At 41.9% G+C, this 10,908-nt stretch overlaps 1 protein-coding gene across 2 annotated transcripts in view; it reads left to right on the top strand.

Moving 5' to 3' along the window:
- Nucleotides 1–5,224: 5,224 nt before the first annotated feature.
- Nucleotides 5,225–10,908, top strand: part of LOC135519528 (rap guanine nucleotide exchange factor 4-like) — a 52,723-nt gene continuing 47,039 nt past the window's right edge. The window contains exon 1 of one of the 2 annotated variants that reach the window (XM_064944759.1): nucleotides 5,225–5,354. The gene's annotated coding sequence lies outside the window, so the exon portion shown is untranslated. Of the gene's footprint in view, nucleotides 5,366–10,908 lie in introns of both variants that reach the window. The other variant, XM_064944760.1, reaches the window with a different exon arrangement.

Below are 10,908 nucleotides of genomic sequence, written 5' to 3'. Positions count from 1 at the left end.
GATATAAAAGCATTTGACTGTTTCCTTCCACTCATTTTGCTGCAGTGCTGTCACTGTAGTGACTGGCCTTCACAGCTCCTGTGCTGTTTATCGCTTGTCTGCATTGCTTTGTATTTAGTGTGTTTGTATAATCAACTGCAATCCAACCTCCATAGTCATAATGGCTTTGTAGCCTATTCCAAAGTCTGCGCATATCCGAGCTACAGTAGCTTCCTTTCCAGAGGAAATAGCTGCCTTTAGGTCTCAGGTAAGGTTTTTCATCGTCATTAAGGTGACAGACAATCCAGAACTTGACCTCTGTTACATTCACCTTTATATTCCCCTTTGGTTGATCTCCTCTCCCTATCAACCCCAACAGCTGACTGATACCAGCTCTCTGGTGACAGGTGTCAAGGCACCACTGTAGCTGATTTTCATCCAACCTTGGTCATCAGGCAAAGTTGCACACCACAAACGTCTGGCTTTAAAATGTGGTCGTTCTCCATTACCTTTGGAGAACAGTTGAGGGATGGTTCTGCAGATATATAAACATTCTGAAATTCATAGAGTTTCGGATGCAAGGACTGACCATCCATCATGTAAAGATTGTAGTTTTAATCATGTTTTGATGCTATGGACTATACAGTGTTTGTTTACTAGCAAAAACTCCCAGGTCTGTATTGTTTTTGGAAACCTGCCAAATGTCCAATTGTAATTCATAGCCAAAAAAGTATCCTATAAATATTTTGATTTTAGAATACACCTCCTAGATATCAGTAGTTTACATCAAGTGTCACAAGGAGATCGACCAGAACCAGTTTACAAACTGCTAAGGTCCCCACTGTTTGTGCACTCTGTGAAGTATGTTGAGTGACTAGGGAGCACTACTGGGTAAATGATTTAGATGGAAATATCAGTCATTGAGCGTTGAATGATCGTACTATATTTATGACTGATACAGCAGGTCTCGCCACGATGGTCACATGGGATCGTCCCTTTACAAATCAATATTTCCTACTACTACTGCACTACTCTTCATGCAGATTATAACCTTTGGTCAGAAATACATTACTTATTTGATTCTTATAATCAAGTGAGATTTGTAAATGTAAGGGAATACCTCCTGGACTATGTGATGGAACAGCATTGTAAAGGTGAGGAACCTGTCAGGAAAGTAGAAAGGATATGTATTGCATCAGCTATTACTCCAATCAACACAGGTGATACAGGTGGGAGGACGTGGTGTTTCACTGTTGATTTGCTCTAAGAGCTTTAAACTTGCCATTCTAGCTTTGCCCAAGGTAACAGGATGCAAAGCTACCTGTCTGAAAGGTTATTTCTAACACAGAGAGATAAGGCGGGGGCAGACATGGTTTTCCAGGCCCTCTGGCGGCTGCTCTGATTACTGAGTTGTGGATAAGGCTGAAGGAGACCGGAAGGAGAGAGGCCCCTGCGCGCCATGGAAACCTCCTCAGTGGTCTCTCCATTCGGCACTTTCACCTCCATCTGAGAGAGTGCATTAGCCACACGACCGTGTGACTCGCTTGCCAGATGTGTTTACACAGTAAATGTCCCTTTGTCACTGTAGAGCGCACTAGGTACTTTAGGCAGTGCAGCTTAAAATAAAGGAGTTGCTTTTGGTGTGGCTTATCGCCACCTGCAGGCAAACATGGCTCACCTTATGATGTAGACATTTGACATTTTACAGCACAGACTTTTTGACTAGATTTTGGTTGTATAATTGTAAATTCCTCTGTCACTTTCCCTACCAAATATAAGCGCAAATACAATGTGAATGGCTAAATATAGCATTTCATATTTTCCTTGTTCTACTCTTGCATTAACGTAACAGGAAGAAAAATGTCACTACCAAATATCAAGACAGGTAGTCTCTCAAATATGTATTATGTGATACCATGGTTGGCTAGTAGGGTACAGAATAAGCAGCCATAATATGTCATGATGAAAAGTTTTAACTCACGTGACACAATTTGGCGCTGTTTCGGAAGGGAATGACAGGAAATGGGAATAGCTGAATATGCAACCGTGTCCTCACATTTAGGAAGTATCTTTCTGACTTTGCTTCAGGCATCTTGTTACACTTGATCAGTACCGGGAAGTTATCTCAACGTCAGAGAGTTTAAAGTGTGTCAAATGTTTTTTTGCACACTTCACCCCCAGGCTATAGCTCGATTACATATTCTGCTGCTTTTACTGTGGAAAGTGACTCCACAAAGTAATGTGACGGTAAGATAGTGGATGTGAAGCATCAGGAGTCAGACAGAATCACGTGGAAAATATTTGTAGTGATTTGCACGTGCAGAAGGTGTGCTGGATCCATTAATATTTACAAGACTTTGACGAACACTGACATTTTTATCTAAACTTTATTTAACTAGGCAAGTCCGATAAGAACACGTTCTTATTTACAATGACGGCCTACACCGGCCAAACCCCGGACAAGGTTTAGAGAACACGGGGACAACATATCACTCCAGCCCTCCTTAAAATGAGCACCCTGAACCGGTTAAATGCCCAAACCCATCTGGGATATTCCAAAATGCACTTAAACAGGTAGGCCTATTTCATCAATTAACAGGAATTTCTCACTTAATAATTCATCCCTTTCACTGGTTTCAATATCAATGGCCAATATATAATACATTTGAACATATCAGGGCGTAAAATCACATTTAGCGATACAGATATAGGAAATGCTTGAAAACGTTAGCAACATGAACAAACATCAGCAGACATTTGCAATCTGTTTTTTTGGCACTAAACGAGGGGATATGAACGGAGTGGAATGTTTAAGGTGACAGGAGCTCGCGTCATACAGGGTTATTTCCCTAATTCTCTAATATTGTGCTGACTGATAGGATATTTCCTCTCCGTTCAGACCTGTTGAGCGCTCTGGGGAAGATGTCGACATCATACTGGCCAGGCTGAAATGTGTGAAGGTCTTTGAGCGGTTCCACCCTAGCCTCCTACAACAGGTATGCCTGTCCCTAGCCTCCTACAACAGGTATGCCTGTGTGGAGAGAGGCGTCACATGTAAGTCTTGCAATTATGTTCAAAGACCAGTATGTTAGCAAGACTCTTACTCTGTGCATATCTAAAAATATGTTCTCACATCATGTATTTTCTTCTCTAGTATATCGTCAAGGAGATATTGGTACCAGCTGGTATGCTGTCCTCTTTGGCTCACTCTAGTATATCGTCAAGGAGATATTGGTACCAGCTGGTATGCTGTCCTCTTTGGCTCACTTGTTGTCAAAGTGTCAGAGACAGCAAATCATCAGGTAAGAACAGTTGACTATTCCTGTAATTATACCCCTTTTAATGAAAAGCAATAGTATTTGAGTAGATGCCATAAACAGTCGATGGCGTAAAAGATTGCAAGTGAACAAGATTGCAAAACGAAATGGCATATTAAAACCACTTCCCTGACTTACTGTGAATTACTTTTCTTTACAATTTAAATCACTTGCCCCTGTATCCAATCGATTCGTTGGTTCCAAAAATAAATTGTACTATAGCTAATGTTCATATTTTTGTCATACAATCGTTAAATACCAAATAAGATAGGCGTATCAGTGTGGTGTGTCCACTTTCCTGCAAAAAAATAAATAATTGGTATTCCTTATGTATTGCCTGAGATGGGTGAAAATCTTTCCAATAATCCTACCTTTAGTTCTATTAGTCTCTTCTCACGTCAAAAAGGATGAACTGCACTGTAGCATGTGCATGAGGAGATTAAGATGCACATTAACCCTGGAGCTCATCTGAAGAGTCAACTAGAAAGGACACTCTACTTCACAATGATTTATATCTGAAATTGCTAACCTTGGGAACACCAGGAGTCTTTTCCTATCATTACCAGTGACCTGTATGTCCAAGTCTGCCTGGCACTGTGTTGATTGGAGTGATTTTAGAAGCCCTTTGTCTAATGCAAGTGTTCAGTGCTGCTAGATTGCGCCCCACCGTTGGGTGTGATCTGATCACTGCCCGTACCTAGCACTTTGAGTGCCTATCAATGAGGCCCATTTTAAAAGGGAATAAACACATTTGATTAGAGTAGTCCTTCCTACTTCCCCCCCTGTCTCCTATTGAAAACAACGAGGAACCATCCAAGAAGAGATGCTTTTTGGTGTCTCTTGTAGGATGCGGTTACGATTTGCACTCTGGGGATTGGGACAGCATTTGGGGAGTCGATCCTGGATAACACCCCTCGTCACGCCACCATTGTTACCCGGGAATTCAGTGAACTCCTCCGCATTGACCAGAGGGAGTTCAAGTCTCTGTGGGAGGTAAGCACCTCTGCAGTACTCCTCACTATTGTGGATTCACGCTTTCAATTCACCATCCAGTATGACTTACCTAGATAGTAGCTGTAGTTAAGTATCAGGGGACTGATAATACCCACGCTGGAAATAATGAGGCTTTGTGGGGGTTCTATATTCTGGGATTTTCTTTGATCTCTGCAAAAGTGAGCATGCAGAATTGTTGGTAAGTTGTTTACCCTTTGAGGTGTGTCTCTGAGGCATTGGTTTTTACTTGTGTTTATACACTGTGTATAGATCACGTGAGCAGCACATTAATTCTTAAAGTAGACCGCAAGAAATAGCCTTTTTTTTTTAAAATATATTTTAATTGGGATAGTATTTCTTTAGCGGTAGTTCAATGAAGCATCTGTTTAAAGTTTCATTAAACCTTTTGACCACTAGGGGGAAGTGCAGTGTTATAGAGATTCAGTGCACTTCTTCATGTTGTGTGGATACATTTACAATTGTGGTTAGATCGCTCGCTTCATCATTTAAGTCAACATTTGGAGCCATTCTCCTCTCCAATTAGTCTAGGAAAAATAGTGCCCCTGCGAAGATTCTTTGCCATATCTGTGAAACATTGTTCCTTGTACTCAGGGCATAATAATTCCATGGGAAATTATTTTTTTGAAGAGCAGTAATGATATCTGAATGTCTCCGCAGCAGGTTAGACAGCTATATCCCTTGCCACTGTGTCCCTTCCTGCTCCACTGAGCTCCCCACCCCCACCCTCCAACCCTCCCAGCAGTACAGGAAGGTACTAAGGACTGAGTTGGCCGGGATGGAGGTGCCACACTGTCCAGAGGCCCCTGTCTGTCCTGGTGGATCCACTACACTAGCTTCCTGAGTGAGAGAGCTGGTTTCCTCTGAGAGCATAGGGCAGGCAGGGGTGCTGTTAGTGTTAAAGCTATGGACTGTATGTTACTCGCTGGTCCTCCTCACTTGAACTGGAATCAGAGCCTTGTCTGGATGTAGTCTACTGTGTTTAGGCTGTGGACAACCACATGGAAATACTACTATCTCTATCCAGAGAATAAGCTCTTCTGAAAGGTTGGTCTGAGGTGAGCCTACCAAAAAAGGCTTTTAACTGCCAGGCAGGAACATCATCATTGTACATTTGCTCATGCTTCACTGATGTGGCATGTTTTTGTTCTGTCTTCAGATAATATTTAATACCCACGGTGGCAGTTAGCTTTTTAGAGCAGGGATAAAATGAGTACTGAGTGATATAATGACCGTCGATATAGCTTTCTGTTTGATTTAAAGATGGTTTCAGCTAAGGACTTTGGATGACTATGTCGTTATGTTCCGGGCTGTTCGTTTCAAACTATTTCCGCTTTACAATGATATCTACGGATGAATCTACTTGTTTGATGAGTTCAAACTTTTCAAATGGGAAGGAAGCTTGTGATGGTGAAACAACAGCTTGTCTCGGCATACAGCAATTTTGCCTGTTATCAAATCTGATTGGTCACATACACATATTTAGCTGACTTTATTGCAGGTATAGCGAATTGTTTGTGTTCCTAGCTCCAACAGTACAGTAGTATCTAACAATACACACACTTCTAAAAGTAAAAGAATGGAATTAAGATATATAAATATTAGGACGAGCATTGTCTTAACATTCTTTATGAACATTCTTTAGTGTCTAGAGATGTGTCTGCATCTCCCCCGCTATGATGTAAATGTTTTGTGTTTCATTGACTTTTTCCTATTACTGAAGCAGCCTAGTCATTGGAGGTAGCAGCTCACAGCTCCGTGCTTAAAGAGATTATCTGGTACTTTTGTATACCTTTGAGCCAGTAATTCTGAAAGTAGACTCATGAGCCAAAAGTGGTCCCCTAAAATTGCGTACTATGTCACGTGCAGATATGTGCACCACGTCATTCCCCCGTCTCTCTCTCTCTCTCATCCCTCTCTCTCATCCCTCTTTCTTTCTCTCTCTCTCTCGTCCACTGAGCTGTTGGGCCCGGCCCTGCAACCTCATTGGATAACGCTGGGAGGCTTCTTGCTAGCTATCACTAAAATGCGAGGGGCTTAAGCTCAGCTCATTGGCTAGAACTCGACTTGAAGCTGTGCCACGCCATTTTCCCTACATTTTCCGGGAAATTTAGGGAAAATGGCGTAGGCACAGCTTCAAGAAGACTATTTTGTGGCTACTTGAGGTAAGACAGTAATTCTGCTAATATATTAATCATGTATGAACTACACATTGACACATCCAGTCTGAAGCTGGAGGTTTGAAAATACTTTCTTAGTCACAAAGGACCGGAGCATGTCTTTAATTTCTGCAAATAGTGTTCAGTGATAGCAATCTCATTTGCTCCAGCCACTCCAGCCAATGCCAATGACAGACCTTGAGTTCAGCAAAACATCACTCCATCATGACTTTGTTGCTTGACATGCAGAGTTAGCGATGTCAGACAAGCTGGGAATGACTGAACGGCAATCAAAAGTGAACCCTGTGAGCTTTCCCGTTGGCAAGCTTTAAATGAATTATGCTGTCAGCGTGTCTGTGGTGTGGGCCTATACGACTTTGGGTCCTATACTGTATGCTGTCACTCAGCATTTTGCTCACGTGCACAGAACATAGATTGAAAACCGATTTTGAGTTCATCCCTTTCAGTTCTTTTGAGAATCTCCTATGTGTCAAGGTGCTAGACACATCTTGTTATAGGAATATTCAGCCCTGCTTGTGCTTTCCTGTGGAGCCTTGGTTTGAGACGGTCTAGGGGCGGCCATTTATTTCTGTCTGCCTTGCCGCAATTCAGAAAGTACTCCTGAAATCCTGTTACTAGCAGCACAGGTCTTTATAAATTCTTCATTTTCTTAGTTGTTTATACCCTGCCTGTTTACGATAACTCCTGTACTGTGCTGTAATTGATTGTATAAATGCAGACTAACTACCAGAGGCATAGACAACCTGACTTGACATTGTGTGTGTTTTTTTTTTGTGATTGAGTCAATCACAAAGCTCATTAAAAGGCAAATGGTCTCCCTCAGGCAATGACTTAAAAATGATTGAACAGCGTATTAGCTGTAATTTAATGATTTGTCTGAAGAAACAAAGAGTAGTAGTTCGAGGAAGAGGGAGGGAAGGAGGGAGGGTGCTGACCGGAGTTGTCCTAACCCAAGGTCCATCCCCAGAGGAACAAGATGCTTAGGGTAAGGGAGGGCCTTTGACACGCATGAACACACACACACACACACACACACACAACTCCACCCACACATCTGAGATCTCTCTCCCTGCAGAAACCCTTGGCCTCAACACCGCTACAGGCTGAGAACAGCACAGCCTGAATAAACTGCTGGGTATTATTTATTAATGGCTGCCAAGTATTCAGAACATACTTTTCATCCAGTCTCTGAATTCAAAACATCACAAAAAAAGTCCAGACGGTACGTGGATATTCGCTTCAAATACTTTATATTCAAGTATTTCTACTGATGGCCTTTGCTCCCCATTTGAACATCTTGCTCCGTCAATCTTCTTCAAAAGCGCTGCATCTGTTCACGCTGAGGCGAATGGGACACAAACCATTTGTGATTATGGTTTGATATACTGTCCCGCTCAGCTTGACACTGAAGGTGGTGGCAGTCACAGATATTTTGCTGGAACATGAAATGTTGGTTTTCTCTACTCCCCTGACTCCCGCCTTCAACAACAACGTCAACTGTCACTGCTATCAGGCATGGCTCCCGCTCTACACATCCGAGTCTGGCTTATGTTATTGGGAGAGGCAGGCATGTGCTTGTTTATTTAACAGATCAGACATGGGCTGTGTTCTACACACACAGGAACACTTTCTGAGGCACCAATGACCTGATCATCAATTTACCCAAAACTTTGTTCTCTGCTTCCGTCAGTCATCGAGAATGAAACAACACAATTGTGATTTGTGCTTTGCTTTCTTGCACGACAGCACGATCTGGATCAGTAGCCTCTAGCCAGCAGATCCCTGTCTCTGTTCCATTCGCTTGTGGTGCACATAGGATTCACTTTCATACCCAGGATTTTATCGTAGCCCACTTTTCTGCGATATTATACGCTGTACATCTGTGCTGTAGTGGAGCGACAGTGTTCAAAGGCATGCCTAGTTAGCATTTGTGCATGACAGGCAAGCCCATGCAGTGTTGAGGTGAGGCTCTGTTGGAGGCAGGACAGTGGGTGGGTGGTGGGCGACCACTTTAAGCTCACTGGCTTTGGGTGCTGACCTGTAAAGTGTGGAGTCATCCACATACATAGGCAGTGTAAGACCAGTGGCAAGTGTGTGTGTGTGTGTGTGTGTGTGCGCACTCTTACTACATCTAAATGCCAGCAGACCTAAGTCCTTCCCAGAGAACAGTGAATATATACACAAGTAAAGAGCACTGAGATTATTGTATCAACAACACTTCTGTTTATCTCCTTATCCGTTCTCGCAGCCGTTGCATAAACATTAGAACAATGGATTTCAACCTGGAAGAGAATCAGCTTTTCATGGCTGATTTTGTTCAATCAGATGGAACCATAAGTGATCAAAGGGATTACGTCATCTGTATATTCACCATCAGATGTACTCACTCACTCACTCTCTAGTGGATGATGCATAGAGAGGAGAATTGCTAAATCTGGCACTCTCTGTTTTCTTGGTTGCATTTAATTGTTTTTGCACTTAGTGGTGTTGTCGGGGCTTTGTGAATATGAATATCCATGCACTGTTATTACATGAGGAGAATAGAAATGCAGGACATAGATTTATTCATTTTGTTTATTCACAATGGTCCATTATTTACTGCATTGTGGACTTCACAATTCATCATGCACTATCTCTGAAAATGTGGAAGTAACCCAACCTTATCTAAAAAATTACTTTGTCACAAACGACGTCTGTACAGAACTGTTCAAAGTCGAGATTTGTGTTCCCCGTCATGCCATGTTCCCAATATTTTACAAACACATTATTGTAACCTCCCAGAGCGTTTGTCTAAAGCTGACTGAAAGTGTACTAAAACAATTTAGACAGGCCAGGCTTGGGGGTCACCGGTCAAAGTGTGAATTTTGGCCCATTGAAAACCAAAAACAAGTTGTGATTTACAATTATGATTATATATGTCATCTTTCTCCAATAAATTAATGATTCTTCTGTTTCCCCAAAGCAGCCGTGACAGACCTGCGCGGCTCAGAGGCTGGATATGAGGTGTCCACATTTACCAGAGCTTCTCCACTAACACACATCCATCTGCACCTGCTCATCTCCTTGCCTCTCCCCCTATTTTACTCCAAACCAACTGACAGAGGGGCCCTTTCACACAGACACCTCTCTCCAATTTCACTGTCTCTCTTTTATCTGATTCAGGGTTAACTTGGCTGCAGTTGAGCAGTTATGCAACACTGGCAATACTGTTCACAACCTGGGGCTATGGTCTGTTCTCCCTGTCACACCAATAAATTGGCATTCGTTATTACTACCTCACTGCAGTAGTGGGGGGAGTTCCCTCTATGGCACGGAGTGAAGCTGGCCCTTCTCCATTGTCGTCCAATTATTACTTTATTCTTTGATACATTTTTTGCAGTGGTCAGCCCTCCGATACTAACATATTTACAACCTGGGTAAATCTAACCTTCCATACGTATTTGCCCATTGTAGAAGTGCTGAAAACACCTGAATGCCAAAACATTCAAGGTGCTCAAATTGTGACCCGTTTTGCATACCCTACCATAACAAGAAACGTCCATGTTTTCATCACTGGAAAAGAGAAACGGATGAGATCGATATAAGTTTAAAAGCTTATAAACATGTTGTGTCTCAACCGATTGGTGGGCGGAACACACACAAAAAAGTGTATGTAAAATACGGTCTAAGCTAGAACACATGCGAACATGAACAGAAATCGGCGTGCACATGTTTTTAGATAATTGACTTTTAAAGTCGCAATCAGCAGTTGAAACAATAACAAAGTGTACTCCCCATGCCTGTTTCAGTAAAAAAGCTGAAGCGATGGGGCTGGAGATATGTAACCACTCTCAAATCCATGGACAGAGCTATGGATACATGGACCGACTATCCATGATATCAAAATTAGTGTTTTTAAGCATGTTTTTTTAAGCTAAAATAGTTTGTTTACACTGTACTTCGTTTATAAACGTTGGAGCGAAACAAGCTTATATTTTGGGTTCTGATGGGGTACGACAGTTGAACGAAGCTCATGAGGCATTTATAAGTGAAGTTCTTCATAAATCAATGGGTACATTTTAAATGGATGAAGCAACTGCAGATTGACCCTTTTTTTAAATGGAAAACAAAATCTGAATTATTCTAAAATAGTTTGACAACCCTGTTTGTAAGCTTTTAAATATAATCAAACGGAACCATTTCTCTTTCCCAGTGATGAAGATATGGATGTCTCATGGTATGGTAGGGTATGCAAAACGGTTCACCTTTTGAGTACCTTTTATCTCTTGAATGTTTTGTCATTCAGGTCCATAAAGTCACTTTCTGAACACTCCTTCCATGGGCAAACATGTCTGGAGTGTTTTTGTTTTAAGGGAAAAAGGATGCAGTGTCAAAAAAGTGATTGAATTCAAATGGATTTACCCATGTAACAATGTTGTCAA

This window comes from Oncorhynchus masou, chromosome 29 (assembly GCF_036934945.1).
Source record: "Oncorhynchus masou masou isolate Uvic2021 chromosome 29, UVic_Omas_1.1, whole genome shotgun sequence".
NCBI classification, from domain to species: Eukaryota; Metazoa; Chordata; class Actinopteri; order Salmoniformes; family Salmonidae; genus Oncorhynchus; species Oncorhynchus masou.
This window is presented reverse-complemented; position numbering and strand designations above follow the sequence as displayed.